The sequence below is a fragment of the Dipodomys merriami genome, unplaced genomic scaffold, assembly GCF_024711535.1.
Source record: "Dipodomys merriami isolate MVZ:Mamm:240054 unplaced genomic scaffold, mDipMer1.0.p SCAF_52, whole genome shotgun sequence".
NCBI lineage: Eukaryota > Metazoa > Chordata > Mammalia > Rodentia > Heteromyidae > Dipodomys > Dipodomys merriami.
Genome location: NW_027206091.1, coordinates 8,846,173 through 8,863,672, shown reverse-complemented (window position 1 = coordinate 8,863,672; position 17,500 = coordinate 8,846,173). Strand labels below are relative to the sequence as shown.

At 49.4% G+C, this 17,500-nt stretch overlaps 1 pseudogene; it reads right to left on the bottom strand.

The window, feature by feature from the left end:
• Positions 1–122: 122 nt before the first annotated feature.
• LOC138811200 (cytochrome P450 2A13-like) lies at positions 123–10,364 on the bottom strand (annotated as a pseudogene).
• Positions 10,365–17,500: the final 7,136 nt, after the last annotated feature.

Sequence of the window (17,500 nt, the reverse complement as noted above, 5' to 3'; positions counted from 1 at the left end):
AATATTATTAGTAGCTTCTTGTATCTATTGTTAGTATTATTTATTATTATTACTATCTATAATTATTGATATTCTTCCTCAATAGAATACATTCTCCCTCTTCTGTTCCTTTTCAAGGTATGTTTTCTTTTTATTCTTTACTCTTTAAAAATTATCTTTAAGTAGTTGTACAAAGGAGTTGCCATGTGACAAAGCAGTTTATGAATAAAATATACCTAGATCAAGGTCATCTCTTCCAGCGTTCTCATTTATCCCTCCCCTTCTCACTCTTATTCTTTCTTCCTCTCCTATGCATCTGGTCCACTCTCTGCCCTCTATTTCCCCCCAGCCCCACCCACACTTCCTTCCTGGGCACAAGCCTGGCTCAGAGAGGCAGAAAACCCAAGGTGTATTTCGGTACGATTCTGGTAAAGCCTAAGGAATCAGGGTCCACTGTGATGTCCTGGGGAGCCTTTGGGGACTTGAAGTGGAAGTTCTGCAAAATGGTGGTGAGGAAGAGAAAGAGCTCCATTTTAGCCAGGCCTTCTCCCAGGCAGTACCGCTTTCCTGCAGAGGAGAAGAGGGAGGAGAGCAGGGGTGAAGGCAACTCCCTGGGGCCTAGTTTCAATATGGAGCCTCCAGCTGCATTCCATAGAGGAGGGGAGGGGCTCTAAGTCTCGGAGAGACTTTCCACGAAGGTTCTAAGTCTCTCTGAGCCCAGAGTCCCTCATATAAGAGATGGGGTGGTCCATGCCAAGCTGGAGCAATGGGAAATCTAGACACCTGTATCCAAAATACACTCAAATAAGACCATTGTGCTAGCATGTCCCTCCCTCCCTCCCTCTCTCCTTCCTTCCTTCTTTTTCTTCCTTCCTTCCTTTTCTTCCCTCTTTCTCTCCCTCCCTCCCTCTCTCTTCTCTTCTTGTCCTTTTTTTTTGTTTGTTTGCCAGTCTTGGAACTTGAACTCTGGGCCTGGGCACTGTCCCTGAGCTTCTTTTGCTTAAGGCTAGTACTCTACCACTTGAGCCACAGTGTCACTTCTGGCCTTTGCTGTGTATGTGGTGCTGAGGACTCAAACCCAGGGCTTCCTGCATGCTAGGCATGCACTCTCCCTCCCTTGCTCCCTCCCTCACCCCTTCTCTTTCTTTCTTTTCTCTTGTGTCATTCCTGCATCTTGAACTCAGAACCTTGGTACTTTAACTTAGCTTTTTTTTCCCCTCTCAAATCTCGCAATCTACCACATGAGCCACACCTTTACTTCTGGCTCTCAGTGGTTCATTGGAGATAAGAGTCTTATGGACTTTCCTCCTCCAGCTGGCTTTGAACCACGATCCTCAGATCTCAGCCTCCTGAGGAGTTGGGGTGACCAGTGTGAGCCATCAGCACCCAGATCCCATCCCCTTTCTAAGGGCTGGAAGAATTGGTTGTTTCTTTGGAAAGACTGATGACTAACTGACCCTTTTTGTTTTGTTTTGTTTTTTTTGTCCAGTCGTGGGGCCTGAACTCTGGGCCTGGGCACTGTCCCTCAGCTCTTCAGCTCAAGGCTAGTGTTGTACCACTTGAGCCACAGCGCCACTTCCGGCTGTTTTCTTTTTGCTTATGTGGTGCTGAGGAATCGAACCCAGGGCCTCATGCATGCAAGGCAAGCACTCTACCACTGAGCCACCTTCCCAGCCTGACTGACTGACCCTTGATCCCTCCCCCCAACCCTGCCCATCTCTGAAAGGGGTTTGCACATTACTTTTGTCCTGGATATAAATGCTTGGCACTTTACACTTATTTGTGATTCTCCTAGTTGGCTGCAAAAGGAACTTCCAAGCCGGAGAAAGGTATTAATGAGGCCGTAGCTCAGAGAGGGGCTGGCCTATACAGTTGACCCCTTTGCTGTGAGCCATGGCCTGGTGGCAAACACTGGACACTCACCGATGGAAAAGGGGATAAAAGCCTCACTCTTCTTCAACTGTCCCTTGTCATCCAGGAAGTGGTGAGGGTTGAAATCTCTAGGGTTGGGGAAGAACTTAGGGTCATTCAGCACAGAGCCCAGCATGGGGAACACTTCAGTACCCTGAAAAAAGGAGGAAGAAGAGGAGGAGGAAGAGAAAGGGAGATTTGATTAGGAAGATTAAACGATTAGTGTGCTCAAGGCAGAGACTCTACTAGAGATGGTGGGAGGGTGGGAAGTTGCAGAGACCCAGGTGAAGAGAAACAGAAGCAGCCAGTGGAGCTGGGCGGGGGGTCCATGAGGGAGGGAACTTGGAGGAGCAGGATCACTATGTCCTTGAGGCATGGGAAATATTAGGTCTGGATCTCCTGAAGCAGAGGGTCTGGAGCCTCACTGGCACATGCTGTGTGTGTGTGTGTGTGTGTGTGTGTGTGTGTGTGTGTGTGTGTGTGTGTGTGTGTGTGTGTGTGTGTGTGTGTGTGTGTGTGTGTGTGTGTGTGTGTGTGTTCACAGGTGCACTGGTCCTGGGGCCTGAGCTCAGAGACTGGGCACTGTCCCTGCACTTTTTCACACAAGGTTAGACTTCTACCATTTGAGCCACAGCTCCACTTCTGGTTTTCTGGTGATGCATTGGAGGTAATAGTCTTATGGACTTTCCTGCCTGGTCTGGCTTTGAACCATGATCCTCAGATCTCAGCTTCCTGAGTAGCTGGGATTATAGACATGAACCACCAATGCCCAGTCTTGGCTTTTCTTTTGATGCCAGTACTGAGGCTTGAACTCAGGGCCTAGGTGCTGTCTCTGAGCTTTTGTGCTCAAGGCGAATGCTCTACCACTTTGAGCCACAGCTCCACTTCTGGCTATTTGCTGGTTAAGTGGAGATCCGAGTCTCATGGGTGTTCCAGCCCTGGATGGCTTGGAACCGCCATCCTCAGATCTTGGCCTCCTGAGTAGCTGGGATTACAGAGGTGAGCCCTGGCACCCAGTTGCAGCTGGTATCTTTCAAGGTAGGAATTTTTTTTGAGGGGGACTGGACTAGGAGGGTTACCTGTCTCGAGACAGGGAGCTGGGAACCAGTGGGTCAAATCCACTTGAGACATTCGGATGGCAGAGTGGGGGGGGGGGGGAGAGAATAGCAGGATGAGTCTGAGAGCGACCTCTGGGGTGACATGGAGGGTCAGGAATTGTTGGGTAAGAAAATGGAGTGAGCGTTTAAAAGCTGTGGGTGGAAATTCGTTCTGGGGTCCTGGGGAGTGGGGAGGTGTGCACCTTAGGGAGGAAGAAGCCTCGGAATCTGGTGTCCTTGGTGACCCGGCGAGGGATGCCCATGGGGGCAAGGCTGGCGAATCTCTGGATTTCGTAGATCACTGCCTCTGTGTAGGGCAGCTTGTGGCGGTCCTCGAACTGAGGCTGCCGGTTCCTTCCGATCACCCGGTCAATCTCTTCATGGACTTTGGCTGAGGCAGAAGGGGTGTGTGTTTAGGGGTGCAAGGACGACAGTCCAAAGAGCACCCTACCGCTTGAGCCACAGCACCAATTTTGGCTTTTGGGTGGTACACTGAAGATAAAGAGTCTCACACTGTCCTGCCTGGGCTGGCTTCAAATCATGATCCTCAGATCTCAGCCTCCTGAGTAAGCTGGGATTACACACATGAGCCACCAGCACCTGGCTTCATATTTGATTTTCAACCTAGATCTCTGATTGACCAGAAACGTGTGCCATTTTGACAACTTACAATCCCCAACTATGCAAAGCAGGGCATGTCTGAGGATCAATGCTTGTGGGCATGCCCGGGTGTCAGAGAAGTTTGGAGGTCCTAAGGAAGGAGTCCCCGGCTTCCTGTTGTCCTTCAGCCTTACCCTCCACCTCTGGATGTTTCAGGAGCAGCAGGAAGCCATAATAGAGCGTGTTGCTGACTGTTTCTGAGCCTGCAACGAAGAGACTCAGTGCTGTCACAACCAGGTTCTTCATAGAGAACTCTGTGTTGGGGTTTTTCTTCTTCTCCTGGAGGAAGAGAGGCCTCAACTTGAATCTGTCTATCAACTGCTATCTTGGGTTCATTCTGATGGTGTGTGTGTGTGTGTGTGTGTGTGTGTGTGTGTGTGTGTGTGTGTGTGTGTGTGTGTGTGTGTGTGTGTGTGTGTGTCCTGGGGCCTGGCCACTGTCCCTGATTTTTTTTTTGCTCAGTGCCTGTACTCGATCACTTGAGTCACAACTCCACTTCTGGTTTTTTTGGTGGTTCATTGGAGATCAGAGTTTCATGGAGTTTCATGGACTTTCCTACTTGGGCTGGCTTTGAACCATGATCCTTAGAAAGATGAATTCTAGATCTGCCAGGCTTGCTCCACTGTCCTGGCTCCTGGCTGTGCTTTTCTGCCAAGCTCAAGCTACCTGTCCTGCCAGGTGCTGGTGGCTTACACCTGTAATCCTGGCTACTCAGGAGGCTTAGATCTGAGGATCACGGTTCACAGCCAGCCTGGTCAGGAAAGTCTGTGAGACCCTTATCTCCAATTAATCATCGAACACTGGAAATGGTGCTGTGGCTCAATTGGTAAAGCGCTTGCCTTGAGCTGAAGAGCTCAGGGACAGCACCCAGGCCCAAGCTCAAGCCCCACCACTGACAAAAACAAACAAACAAACCCCAAATATCTGTCCTTTGTCTTTTGGTTGTTACTCTTTTTTTTTTCCTGGTCAGTTGTTTTTGTGCCAGTCCTAGGGTTTGAATTCAGGGCCTGAGCATTGACCTTGAGCTTTTGTGCTCAGAGGTTAATGCTCCACAGCTCCAGTTCTATTCTGTTCTGTTTTGTTGGTTAACTGGAGATAAAAGTCTCACAGCTTTTCCTGCCCCTTCTGGTTTTGAACCATGACCCTTGAAACAGCCTCCTGAGTAGCTGAAATTATAGGCATGAGCCACTGATGCCTGGCTGTTGTTACTCTAAATGGTCAGAGTATTTAGGAAGCAAGGGAGGGCCTAGGTAAAAGAAGGGCAGGTATGTCACCGTGAGGGTGATATAGAGACACATTCTCTGAGACAGAACTTTCAGTGATAGCATCTGACTCCTTTAAGTACCTTAAAACGTTTCCAAATCCTTTAGCCATCAGATTTCATAAATCCTCAACTTTTGTTTTGTTCCCAGATGGGAGACTGTCATACAGATTAGGGTGTGAGCCTCCCATGTCAGGTCACCTGTAACGCCAGGCCACCTGGCCCCCCAGGTGTATCTGATATCAAGAAATAGAAGACAGAATGGAGCCTAAAAGGCTTAGAGCCATAGAGTTGGGAGGAGCGAGGGTTCACGCTCTCCTCCGTGTGTGCCTAGGGAAGGCATTCGCGTCTCTGGGCTGTACATTCTTCCTCTGTAAAACTGGGGTCAAGAGCTAACATGAGGCCAGGTGCTGTGGCTCACATCTGTCATCTACCTACTCAGGAGGCTGTGATCTGGAGGGTCTCAGTTCCAAGCCAGCCCAGGCAAGGAAAGTACTATTAATAAAACTCTTATCTCCACTGAATCAGCAAAAAATAATCAATGAAAGCCGGAAGTGGAGCTATGGCACAAGTGGCAGGACACTAGCTTTGAGTGGAAATGTTGGAGAGCATCCAGGCCCAGAGTTCAAGCCTCAGTATGGCAACTCACACATACAAAAGAAAGAAAGAAGGAAGGAAGGAAAGAAAGAAAGAAAGAAAGAAAGAAAGAAAGAAAGAAAGAAAGAAAGAAAGACAGAAAGAAAGAAAGAAAGAAAACAAGCAAGCTAAAATAACACCATGCACACGGTGGTGTCTTGTACACATGGTTCTTGTGAGGGTTTGCTTGCCCATGTCCTATAGTCAGGTCTTAGTAGATGAAAGTGGTGTGTGTGTGTGTGTGTGTGTGTGTGTGTGTGTGTGTGTGTGTGTGTGTGTGTGTGTGTGTGTGTGTGTGTGTGTGTGTGTGTAGATACTGGGGCTTTATCTCAGAGCTTGGGCATGATCCTTTAGTGGTTTTGCTCAAGGCTGGTGCTCTACCACTTAAGCTGCAGCTTTACTTCTGGCTTTTTGGTCGTTCATTGGAGATAAAAATCTCACAGACTTTCCTGCCCAGACTAGCTTTGCACCATGATCCCCAGATCTCAGCCTCCTGAGTGGCTAGGATGACAGGTGTGAGTCAGTGGCACCTGGAACCAGGATGTTTAATTATGAGAGGGACGTTGAGGATGATTAGCACAAGTCCACATTTGATTGGGCCTTTCTCCTCTACACTCCCTAGCCTGATTTCCTTCTTCTTGGCTTCCTTTTTCCTAGTTCTCCCTGCTCCCCCACCCCCAGGGGATGCTACTGGCAGTACCTCCTGCATACGGATGAGGAAGGAGTCGATGAAGTCTCGTGGGGAGTTGGGGTCCAGGGTGCGCTGGTTCTGTTCCACCTTCTTGATTATGAAGTCCTCTAGCCCCTGAATGCTTTTAACGATCTTTCTCTGTGGCCCTGGAAAGTGTTTCATGATGGAATAGAACATGTCATAGATCTGGAGGGTGGGAAGAAGAGGAGATATGAAAGAAAGACAATTAAAATGGGTGATGGTGGCTCCTGCCTGGCATCCCAGCTACTCAGAAGGCTGAGATCTGAAGACTTGTGGTTCAAAGCCAGCCCAGGGCAGGAAAGACTGTGAGACTGGTATCTCCAATGAATCACTGAAAAGCCAGAAGTGGTGCTGTGGTTCAAGTGGTAGAGCACTACCTTGAGTGAAAAAGCTCAAGAACTGTGCCCAGGCCCTGAGTTCAGGCCATTAGACAGGCATGGTGGTGCATACAGTAGGCGGAGCGGGCACTGGTCACCTGGCCCACAGGAGAAGCTGCAAATGCGTTGATCATCATCATCATCTTTAGCAGGGACCGGAACTCTTTGTCCTCATAGTCAAAGCGGTCCCCAAACACCACGGAGCTGATGACATTGGAGACAGTTTGCCTCAGGTAGTAGGTAGGGTCAACAAAGGCACCTGGAGGGGTGGGCAGGGTTAAGGAAAGATGAGAACAGTCAACTTGAAGCCAGGAGGGCATTGGTGGCTCACGCCTGTCATCCTACCTACTCAGGAGGCTGAGATCTGAGGATTATGGTTCAAAGCCAGCCTGGGCAGGAAAGTCCATGAGACCCTTATCTGCAATACACCACTCAAAAAACTAGAAGTGGCGCTGTGACTCAAGTGGTAGAGTGCTTGCCTTGAGCTGAAGAGCTGAGGGACAGCACACAGGCCCAGAGTTCAAGCCACACGACTGACAAAAGAAAAAAAAAGTCACCTTGGTGGGCTGTGTCAGTCGAGCATTTGAGGACCACCAAACTTCTGACCCCGAGTTCCAGGCCTCCCAGTGCAGCCCAGGCCTGGCTGTGAGCCCCATATGCGCAGTCACAATGTTTTCTTTCCCTTTCGTCCAACAAGTCAGGGGACCTACCTTGCCCCGGCCGTGGCTCACCTTGGGTACCCCGCAAGGTCTTGATGAGGAAGCCTGCCTCCTCCTGGATGCGCTCCTCGATGCCGCGCTTGCCCACGCCAAAGTCCCGCAGCGTGGACATGGCGAAGCGCCGCATCTGCTTGGCGCGCTCCCCGTTGCTCAGTGCCACGCCTGGAAGAGGAGGTGTGTGTGGGGGTCACGGGGGAGGGGGGACTGGGGGGGCATGGGGGGCTACCCACCCCCTGGGTGAGGGGGCCTGAGAGGAAGAGGGACAAAGGTGGGGGGGAGGGAGACAGAGGAAGAAGAGGGGGAGGAAGAAGGGGAGGAGGGAAAGGGAGGATGGAGAAAGATAGGGAAGGGGAGACAAAAGAAGAGAGAGGAGAGGAGGGGAGAGGAAGAGACAGGAAGAGAGGGGAGAAGAAAAGAGCACAAAGAAGAGTTAAAAATGTAGAGCCAGTCTCAGACCCACACAGAAAAAGTGCCTGAGTGGGGAGAAGTCAAAAAGAAGAGAGACATGGAAAGGCAAGCTAGAAGGCTGGGCGCCAGTGGCTCAGCACCAGGATCCTGGATACTCAGGAGGCTGAGATCTGAGGATTGTGGTTCAAAGCCAGCTTGGGCAGGAAAGCCTGTGAGACTATTTTGTCCAATATACCAGCAAAAAGCTAGCGTGGAGCTGTGGCGCAAGTGTTAGAGTGCCATCTCTGAGTGGAAAAACAAAACAACCTGAGGGACAGCACCCAGGCCCTGAGTTCAAGCACCAGTACCTGCACACACACACACACACACACACACACACACACACACACACACACACACACACGAAAGAGAGAGAGAGACAGAGACAGAGACAGAGACAGAGACAGAGAGAGCTGAAGAAGGAGGAGGAGGAGGAGGAAGGCAGGAAGTGAGACAGAAGTAGTAAGAGAGATTCAGAGCTACTCCAGTGCAGAAAGGGAAGGGAAGAAGGAAGGCAAGAGGGAAAGAAGGGGCTAAGATGGTCGAGATCTGGCACGGGTACAAAGTGTGTGACATTTTCCATACTGAGTTGGACAAGAAGCAGAAATCAGGGAAGAGAACCCAGACAAGGTCTGGGAAGAGGAGAGGTTGTTTCTGGGAAATCCAAGTATGGGAACATTCAAGATGATCTTGCATGAGATTCAGGAGGAGAAAAGGGTGAAGAGACAAAGAATTTTGGGGAAATAGAGAATCTGAGCATGACCAAAACACAAAATCATGAGGAAAAGGAGGAAAAAGCTAGATTCCAATAGGGAGGCTCTCAAAAAGTTCTTTCCTCCTCCTCCTCCTCCTCCTCTTTCTTCTCCTCCTCCTCCTCCTCCTCCTCCTCCTCCTCCCCTCCTCCTCCTCTTTTTTCTCCTCCTCTTCCTCCTCCTCCTCCTCTTCCTTCCTCTGCTTCTTCTTCCTCTTCTTCTTATTTTTAAATATTTTGTGCCACTTCTCAGCTCAAACTTAGGGCCTGAGTCCTATCAGCTTTATCCATTCACAACTATTGCTTTACTACTTGAGTCACAGCTCCATTTCTGGTTTGATTTGTTTTTTCTGTTTCATTGGAGATAACAATGTTGGATTTGGTTGGCTTTGGACTGTGATTCTGAAACCCAGTAGCTCAGACTGCAGGCATGAGCTACCAGAACTGACATGGTTTCTCAAGAGTTTCTAAGAAAGAAAAGATACCCAGTATGAGAGAAAGAGACAGAGGTAGAGACAGGAAGAAAATGGGATGCACAAGAAGACCTTGGATGGGCACAGAGATGGACAGAGAGACACCAGCGGAGAACAGGGCAAAACGAGGCCATTAGGAGGCTCTGGCTACACTGTCCACCAGTGATGGCTCCCTCACCGTAGTCGTCGAAGAGCATGTTAAAAGTGGCCTGCTGGCCTCACCCGCTGAATTCCTCCGCCTGATCCACCAGCGCCTCCTTCACAGTTTGATACCCACACAGCACCACGACCCGTCGGATCCCCAGGTGGATGGTGAACACGGGGCCATAGCGCTCGCCGATCTGAAGGGGAATGAAGGGAGTGGAGATCGCTTTGGCTGATAGACCGTGTCCCCCCAGAAGTCAGTTCTGACCTATGTCCTGTGTGTGCATGCACGCATGCATGCTGCTACTGGACCTTGAACTCAACGCCTCATGTCCTTGCTTGGCTTTCTTCCTTTTCTTTCTCTTTCTTTCTTTCTGTCTTTCTTTCTTCCTTTGTCTTTCTTTCTCTGTCTCTCTCTCCCTCCGTCCCTCTCTGTCTTTTTCTTTTTCTCTCTTTCTTCCTCTTCTTTCTCCGTCCTTCCTTCCTTCCTTCTTTTCTTTGTTTCTTTCTCTCACTCGTTCTTTTTTTTCTTTTTTTGGTCTGAGACTGGGAGTCAAACTGGGTACTTGATGCATTTATTTATTAGCTAGCCCCCTACCAATGGAGCCATGCCTCCAGCCCCATCTTTCTTGCCTTTTTTTCTCTCAAGGTTGGTGCTCTACCACTTGAACCATGGTTCTACTTCTGGCTTTCTTGGTGGTTCACTGGAGATAAAGAGTCTTATGGACTTTCCTGCTTGGGCTGCTTTGAACTGCAATCCTCAGATCTCAGCCTTGTGAGTGGCTAGGATGACACAGGCATGAGATCAAATAAATGGTGCCCCACTCAATCTGATGTTGATAATCAAGGAATGGAACATCCAAAGATCTGGTTGTTCCTGGCTTGCATTCATCCACTCAATCTGCCAAACTCTGGCTAACCCTCTGGTTTACCCTACCAATATTCTGCCAATGTAGCCAGGTGAAACGGAGGCAAATTCTATATCTTCCAGGAGTGACCCTTCTCCCTGCCAGTCCGTACCTTCATAAGGGCATTGTACATGTCTCCCGTGTCCAGCTGGAGGTAATTCCCAATGAGGGGCAGTGGGGTGGGGCCAGGAGGCAGCTTCTTCCATAACTTCTGGTTCCAGACAGACATCAGCACCATGGCGCTCAGGCAGGCCAGGATGGCTGCCAGAAGCATGCCTGAGGCCAGCATGGTGGCGGTGGAGGCGACAGGCAGGGATGGCTGGGGCAGTGTGCGTTTAGGTTTTTGAGGATAGAAGGGGAGGCCTTTGCTCCTATTTAGTTAATGTGTCATTTTATCACTCAATATCATCCCCCCCTCATACCTTGCAACACCCACAGCCAGGAAGAACAGGGCACACACTGCTGGGCACACTCACAGGTTCCGGAGCTCCAGGCTGAATTCAGAGCTGGGGAGTGGAGATTTTCAAAGCTGTGTGGCTGATGCCTGAGACAGGACTTGGAACCCCAGACTGAAGACAGGCCAAAGAGATAGAGATTTAGGGGATGCACAGTAGACTTGAATTCCTTAGATTTATTGGTGGTGAGGACAGGATGTATGGGTTGGGAATCTCTCTATAACAGAGACAGGATCATGAAAATCAGAAAGCCATGGGCCAGTGACACACACACATAATCCTTGCTACTCATTGTACTGAGATCTGGGGGTTGCGGTTCAAAGCCAGCCAGGTCAGGAAAGTCTGTGAGAGTCTTCCCTTCCATAAACTACTGAATAGTAGAAAATGGAGCTATGGGTGGAACTGGTAGAGCACTAGCCTTAAGCAAAAAAAAAAAAAAAAAAAAAGGCTTGGATAGTGCACAGACCCTGAGTTCAAGCCCCAGGACCAGCATAAAAAATGTTAGGGAGGGATATACTAAGATTATAGAGTATAGCTGTGTTGTAAGGATTTCTATGTGAAATTCTTCCTTCTCTCTCCTCTCCCTCTTCCTCCTCTCCCTCCTCCTCCACCTTCTCTTAGGAGACAGGCAGGGGGGAGATGCACCAGCAACTGCTATCTGTCTGGGGTCAATGGGGAGGGCCAAAGTGCAGAAAACAAAACACACAACAATATACGCAAGTTGCTTGTTGATTTTGGAAAGGGAGAGAGGGATGAGTTGAGTGGTGTGGTCAGCTACCTGTCTGCCTTTGCCTAACCCCAAGCCTGGGCCCTTGCTTTGCTTCTCTTTTTCTTGAATAGAAAGTGAAGATTGGAAACATCATTTCTCAGTGATTCTTGGGCCATGAATTGTTAAAGAGTAATTCTCTCTCTATCTTTCTTTTACTATATCTTATTACCTTGCTGAATCAATTACACAGATGGAAGTTTCACAAACCCATATTCTGTGTCATCTATGCTATATTCTATCATCTGCCTGAAGGTTGGTATATTCATACATGACAAAGTGTTAAGAACAATGTGGAAGAGACAATTGTTGAAGGGAAGCCCCTTCCCCCCACCACCAGGAGAGACCATACAGGCTCAGAGAGTACAGTCAAAAGAAAGTCTTTAATACTGGCTGGGACTACACTGGACAGTCAGGTGCCCCAAAAAGTGCAGTGCCCAGTCTGGTCTTATGGCCCCTTTTAAATAAGAAAGTACACCCGCCCCCATCCTTATTCACTCAGGCGAAGAAAGTCCCTGATGGTTTTTTCCTGCAAGTGCAATCCAAGGGTGACGTTACAGAAGCTAAATCAATATTATAAGCAGGCATGAACAGGCTTAATCTCCCACTGCCCAGACAGAGATCATCTTGTTTCATGAAGTCAAGTTCTGGTTCTGCAGGACCATTTCTGCTAAAGAATCTACTTGGGTTTGTAGTCAGGAAAGGGAATTTTCTTTTTTTTTTTTTGTCAGTCGTGGGGCTTGAACTCTGGGCCTGGGCGCTGTCCCTCAGCTCTTCAGCTCAAGGCTAGCGCTCTACCACTTGAGCTACAGCGCCACTTCCGGTTTTCTGGTGGTTTATTGGAGATAGGAGTCTCACGGTCTCTTCTGCTGGGGCTGGCTTTGAACTGTGATCCTCAGATCTCAGCCTCCTGAGTAGCTAGGATTACAGGCGTGAGCCACCAGAGCCCGGCTAGGAAAGGGAATTTTCTAAGTGTCCTAAATCCATATCTCTCTGAGGGCATAGTTCTTTGAAGTTTTTTCTGCTATGACTAATGCAGATGTGCCAACAGCAGCTGACTTAGCAATCCATGCTCCAACTAAAAAAGGCATGAGGAATCGGATGGCCCTTTGAGTCTGGACCAGTCCTGTGTTTATGTGAATATAGGCTCTCCCTTCTTCCCTACTGTAGCTCTACACTTGAGGAATGACTTGGAGTAATACACGAAGACCTCACCCTTCTTGGCCTTCTAATAAATCAGAAGCTACACACTTAGCTAACCCATTCCAACCAGATAGTCTGATAATAATCTCTTTCTTTCTTTCTTTTTTTTTTTTTTGTTCATGGTGGGGCTTGAACTCTGGGCCTGGTCACTGTCCCTGAGCTCTTCAGCTCAAGGCTACTGCTCTACCGCTTGAGCCACAGCACCACTTCTGGTTTTCTGGTGGTTGTATTGGAGATAAGAGTCTCACAGACTTTTCTGCCCGTGTAGGCTTTGAACTGTGATCCTCAAATCTCAGCCTCCTTGGTCCCTAGGATTACAGCTATGAGCCACCAGCGCCTGGCTTGATAGTAATCTCGTTGGTTTGTTACTCTTCATGTATGCAGGGTAGCATAGCAGGCATCTGTGTAGGGAAATTTCTTTAGGTCATAGACAATCACCCTGGGGAGCCTTCAAAGTCCAGGAACCTTGTTGCCTGCCAGGGTGATTCCAGGGATTACAACCTATTGGATTTTTAACAGGAGTGAAGGTCTGGTTAGTCTCAACCTCTGTGTAGTAAGTAGGTTGCAGGTCTAAGCACAATCAACAGTCTTGACCTAGACTTGGACTAGAATGAGTTAGGAATTGATGGACCTTCTCTAACAGGCTTAACATTGAGAGACAAGCCTCTGATCTTGGGATATTGTGATCGGGATCAGTCCACAAGCGGTAACTATAGGGGCCTGAGAATGCCTGTGATCTGTAGGCCTCTGGGGTCCTGGTAGAACTAAACCAGAGATAGGGCCTATAGGCTGAGAGTCTCAACGTGGGAGCCTCCATTGTATGGTGAACTTCTCTCCGGGATCCTGACCCTGGGTCACATAGAGCCTGGCTGCCCGGGCCCTTCCAGTCTCCCAGCCAAGGTTACTAACAGCATTCCAGGCCAACACTTTGACATCATGAGATCACAGCTGCCCAAACAACAGATGGTAGGTTTTCTTTCCCAGAACACAGAGACATAAGAATCTACATGTTTTCACGATGCCTCTGTCTCACAATCCAGTGGGCACAGCAGCAGTGGCCCTCCCCTTGGTGAGAGGGTCCTGCAGTAGCAAGACACTCATAGAGTTGAATAGACTGATAACTTTCTCTATAGTCGCATTTCCACATTCATAGCCTCAGCTGCCCCCTCCTAATACTTGCCTTGATGGTAAGCAAAAGGATTTATCATGGAGCAAAGATCCTCTTTCAAGATGAGTTGACTAGCCAGGTGACAGTGGCTCAGGCCTATAATCCTAGCTACTCAGGAGGCTGAGATATGAGGATCATGGTTCAAAGCTATCGTGGGCAAGAAAGTCTGTGAGTCTCTTATCTCCATTGAACCACCAGAAAACCAGACGTGGCGCTGTGGCTCAAGTGGTAGAGCACTAGTCCTAAGATGAATGAAGAGCTGAGAGACAGTGCCCAGGCCCAGAGTTCAAATCCATGATCAAAAAAAAAAAAAAAAAAAAAAAGATTGGTTGAGTAGCAGTAGTTACAAGAAGTAGCAGTAGTTTGCAAGAAGTTTCCTATCGCCTGTCTTTCTGAGTTGCCATTCCCATGTTTGGAGACAGAGGTTGTTGTATATTGCCTGACCCATAAAATAAATGTAACCATTAAGGGGCTTGTCATAGTCTTATCTTTAGTAGATCAGAAGTTTGGGTGACTGTCCATGTTTCTTTCTCATCTGCTACTTCCTTTAGCTGCGGCTGGTGGATATAGGAGGGAACACCAGCTACCCTCACAGCCATTGCTGTGCTCAGGATTATAGGATAAGATCCCTTCCAGGTTGGATCTAAAGTCTGAGCAGGAACTCTTTTCACCCACCCCAAGTCCTCTGGTTGGAATCTGTGGACTGGCTCGAGCGCAGGCTGGGGGTCTGCTCCTCTGACTGCCTGGTGAATAGCCTTGCAAGTGGGCTGGAGGTCCTGAGATGACTTGAGAGAGTGATTATTCGTCTCTGCTCTGGGGACATCTCTTCATCTCGGGGGATAGGTGATGGTCTTCCAAACATGATTGCATAGGGAGTAACCCCCTCCTGGTATGGATACATGTAGTCCTGAGGGGGCAAAGGGAAGGAGGCGGGTCCAAATTGTGCCTGTCTCTCAGACCAGTTGAATCAAGGTTCCCATTAGGGTCCTATTCATCCTCTCTACTTGCTTTGAACTCTGTGGCTTATAGGCATAATGTAATTTCCAATTGGTATTTAATGCCTTTGCCATAATTTGGGATATTTTGGCTGTCAAAGCCAGGCCAGAGTAATTGGTAGGCCAAATGTAGGAACTAATTTTTTAAGTAACTTCTTGGTGACTATTACAGTCCAGGTGGGAAAAGCTCTGCCTAGCCTGAAAAAGAGTCCACGGTTACCAGGAGGTATCAGTATCCAAAAAACAGTAGGTTTGGTTTCAGTAAAGTCCAGTTCCCAATGCTCTCCAGGTGAGGTGCCTCGGGACCGTATTCCTTCGGGGGCCCTTCTTCCCTCTTTAGGACTCACATGAGCATAGGTAAGGCAGCTAGTGTGACACCCTTAACGATATAATCCAGTCTAGGGATGTAGGACCTTGGCCTAATGAGCTCAGCAAGTTTGGAGGTTCCCTGATGCCTGGTCTAGTGCAGTTGAGTCACCAACTGTTTTCCCAGCACTGCTGAGAGAACGGGTCTCTGCCTGGCAACCAGCCAACCTGTTCCTTCTAGCTTGAAGTCCAAGTATTCTGCCCATTCTTTCTCCTCTGATGTGTGGGAGGGTCTAGGAGCAGATCTGGCTCTGGCAGCATTATCAGACCCTAGAGAGGCCCCACTAATTCTAGGGGGCCTCCCTGGCTGCCAGATCTGCCACACTGTTCCCCTGAACTTCAGGAGATTCTCTCTTCTGGTGTCCCTGCCAGTGCACAATGGCCAATTTCTAGTTTATCCAAATAGCTTCTAGTCAAGCCAAAATCTCCTTCCCAGCTGAGGTGAGGAGCCCCCCTCTCCTGATACATAGCTCTGGGTACGTGAGTAGTAGCAAATGCATACTTGCTGACTGTGTATACTTCATGGCCGTGTCTCTTTCCCATCTCAATGCCTGTGCCAAGGTGATAATTTCAGCCATTTGAGCCAACATCCTTTGATTGAGGGACTGAGCCCATATTGTTTGATCTTTTTTTTTTTTTTTTTTTTTTCCGGTTCATGGGCCAGGAACTCTGGGCTGGGCGCTGTCCTCAGCTCTTCAGCTCAAGGCTAGCGCTCTACCACTTGAACCACAGCACCACTTCCCGCTTGATCTTTTGTGGAGACTGCTGCCTTCACATACCTTATCCCATCTTGAATAAAACTGCTCCTGTCCATGTATACCTCCTCTGCCTCCAGCAGCGGGGCATCAGGCAAGTCCAGTCTGGGAGACTAGATCAGGTCAGTTACCTCTGTACAGTCATGCAGAGGTCATTCTGGGTCATCATCGAGCAACAAGCTTGCTGGGTTCAGGGTTGATGTTCTGCAGAACTTGATACAAGGTTGATCCAGGAGAAGTGTCTGGTAGTGTGTCACTTGGCTATTTGACATCCATCTTTTCTGAGTACAATATTGATTTAGCTTCTGTAACTACACATTAAGCTGGCACCTGTAGAAAAGAATCCTCAGTTACTTTCCTCCCCTGAGTGAATAGAGGGGGTGTGGTTTTCTGGATTAAAAGGGGCCATGAGACCACACTGAGCACTACACTTTTTGGGCACCTGACTGTCCAGTGTAGTCCCAGCCAGTATTAAAGACTTTCTTTTGATGATACTCCCTGAGCCTGTGTAGTCTCTCCTGGTTGGAGGGTGTGTGGGGGGGGCCTTCCACTCAACAATTGTCTCCTTTACATTGTTCTTAACACTTTCTTACGTATGAATATACCAATCTTTAGGAAGATGGATAGAATACAGCATGCATGACAGGGAATATGGTTTTGTGAAACTTCCATCTATGTAATTGATTCAGCAAGGTAATAAGATTTAGCAAAGGAGAGATAGAGAATTACTCTTCAGCAATTCATGGCTCAAGTATCGCTGAGAAATGATGTTTCTAATCTTCACTTTCTATTCAAGGAAAACACAAGCAAAGCAAGGGCGCAGGCCTGGGGGTGGGCAGGGAGCTGACCACACCACTCAGCTCCTCCTGCTCTCCCTTTCCAAAATCAACAGGTAACTTGCCTATATTGTGGTGTGTGTTGTTCTCTGCACTTTGGCCCTCCCCATGGACCTCAGACAGATTGCAGATGCTGGTGGGTCTCCCCCTGGCCCCCCCTCTCTTTTTTGTTGTTTGTGGAGCTTGAACTCAGCCTGGGCACTGTCCCTGAGCTCTTCAGCTCAAGGTGAGTGCTTTACCACTTGAACCACAACTCTAATTCTGTTTTTTTGGTGGTTAACTGAAGGTAAGAGTTTCACTCTTGCCTCCCGTGCGCGTGCGCGTGCGCTGGTCCGGGGCTTGGCGCCTCCGTGCCAAAGGCCCTGCGTGTGGACAGCACCACGTCGGGGTCCGTCCTGAGCCTCAACAGGCCCGGGCCCCTCAGGCCCCTCGGCTGGCATCACCAGCGCCTCCGACCCCAGCGCGGGGCGCGCCCAGGGCGGGCCGGGATGCCAAGGTGACCTTGGGGCCCGCGGGCGGGGCGACGGGCCAGAGAGCCCAAGCGGCATGAGGTCCACCCCGGACTGGACTGGAGGAGCCGTCGCGCGCGCCCGCGAGAACCTAGCAACCGCCGGCCAATCCCCGCCCGCTCCGAACGTTTCCGACAGCAGGTCCCGCCCCGCGTCGCGCCGAGGGGTGGGGAAGGTGTGTGGCCGGTGCAAGCCAATCCGAAACGTCTATTTCAGCGCTGCGCCTTCCCATAGGATGGGAGGTGGGCGGCCGTAAGGCGTGGCCGAGCGTCGTGAGGCGGGCCCTGTAGCTTCGCGGTGGGCCGTGGAGGTTCTAAGGTGGAGTCTGCTTTCCGGGCCGGCACCGCGGGGCCCAGCAGCTGCATCTCCGCC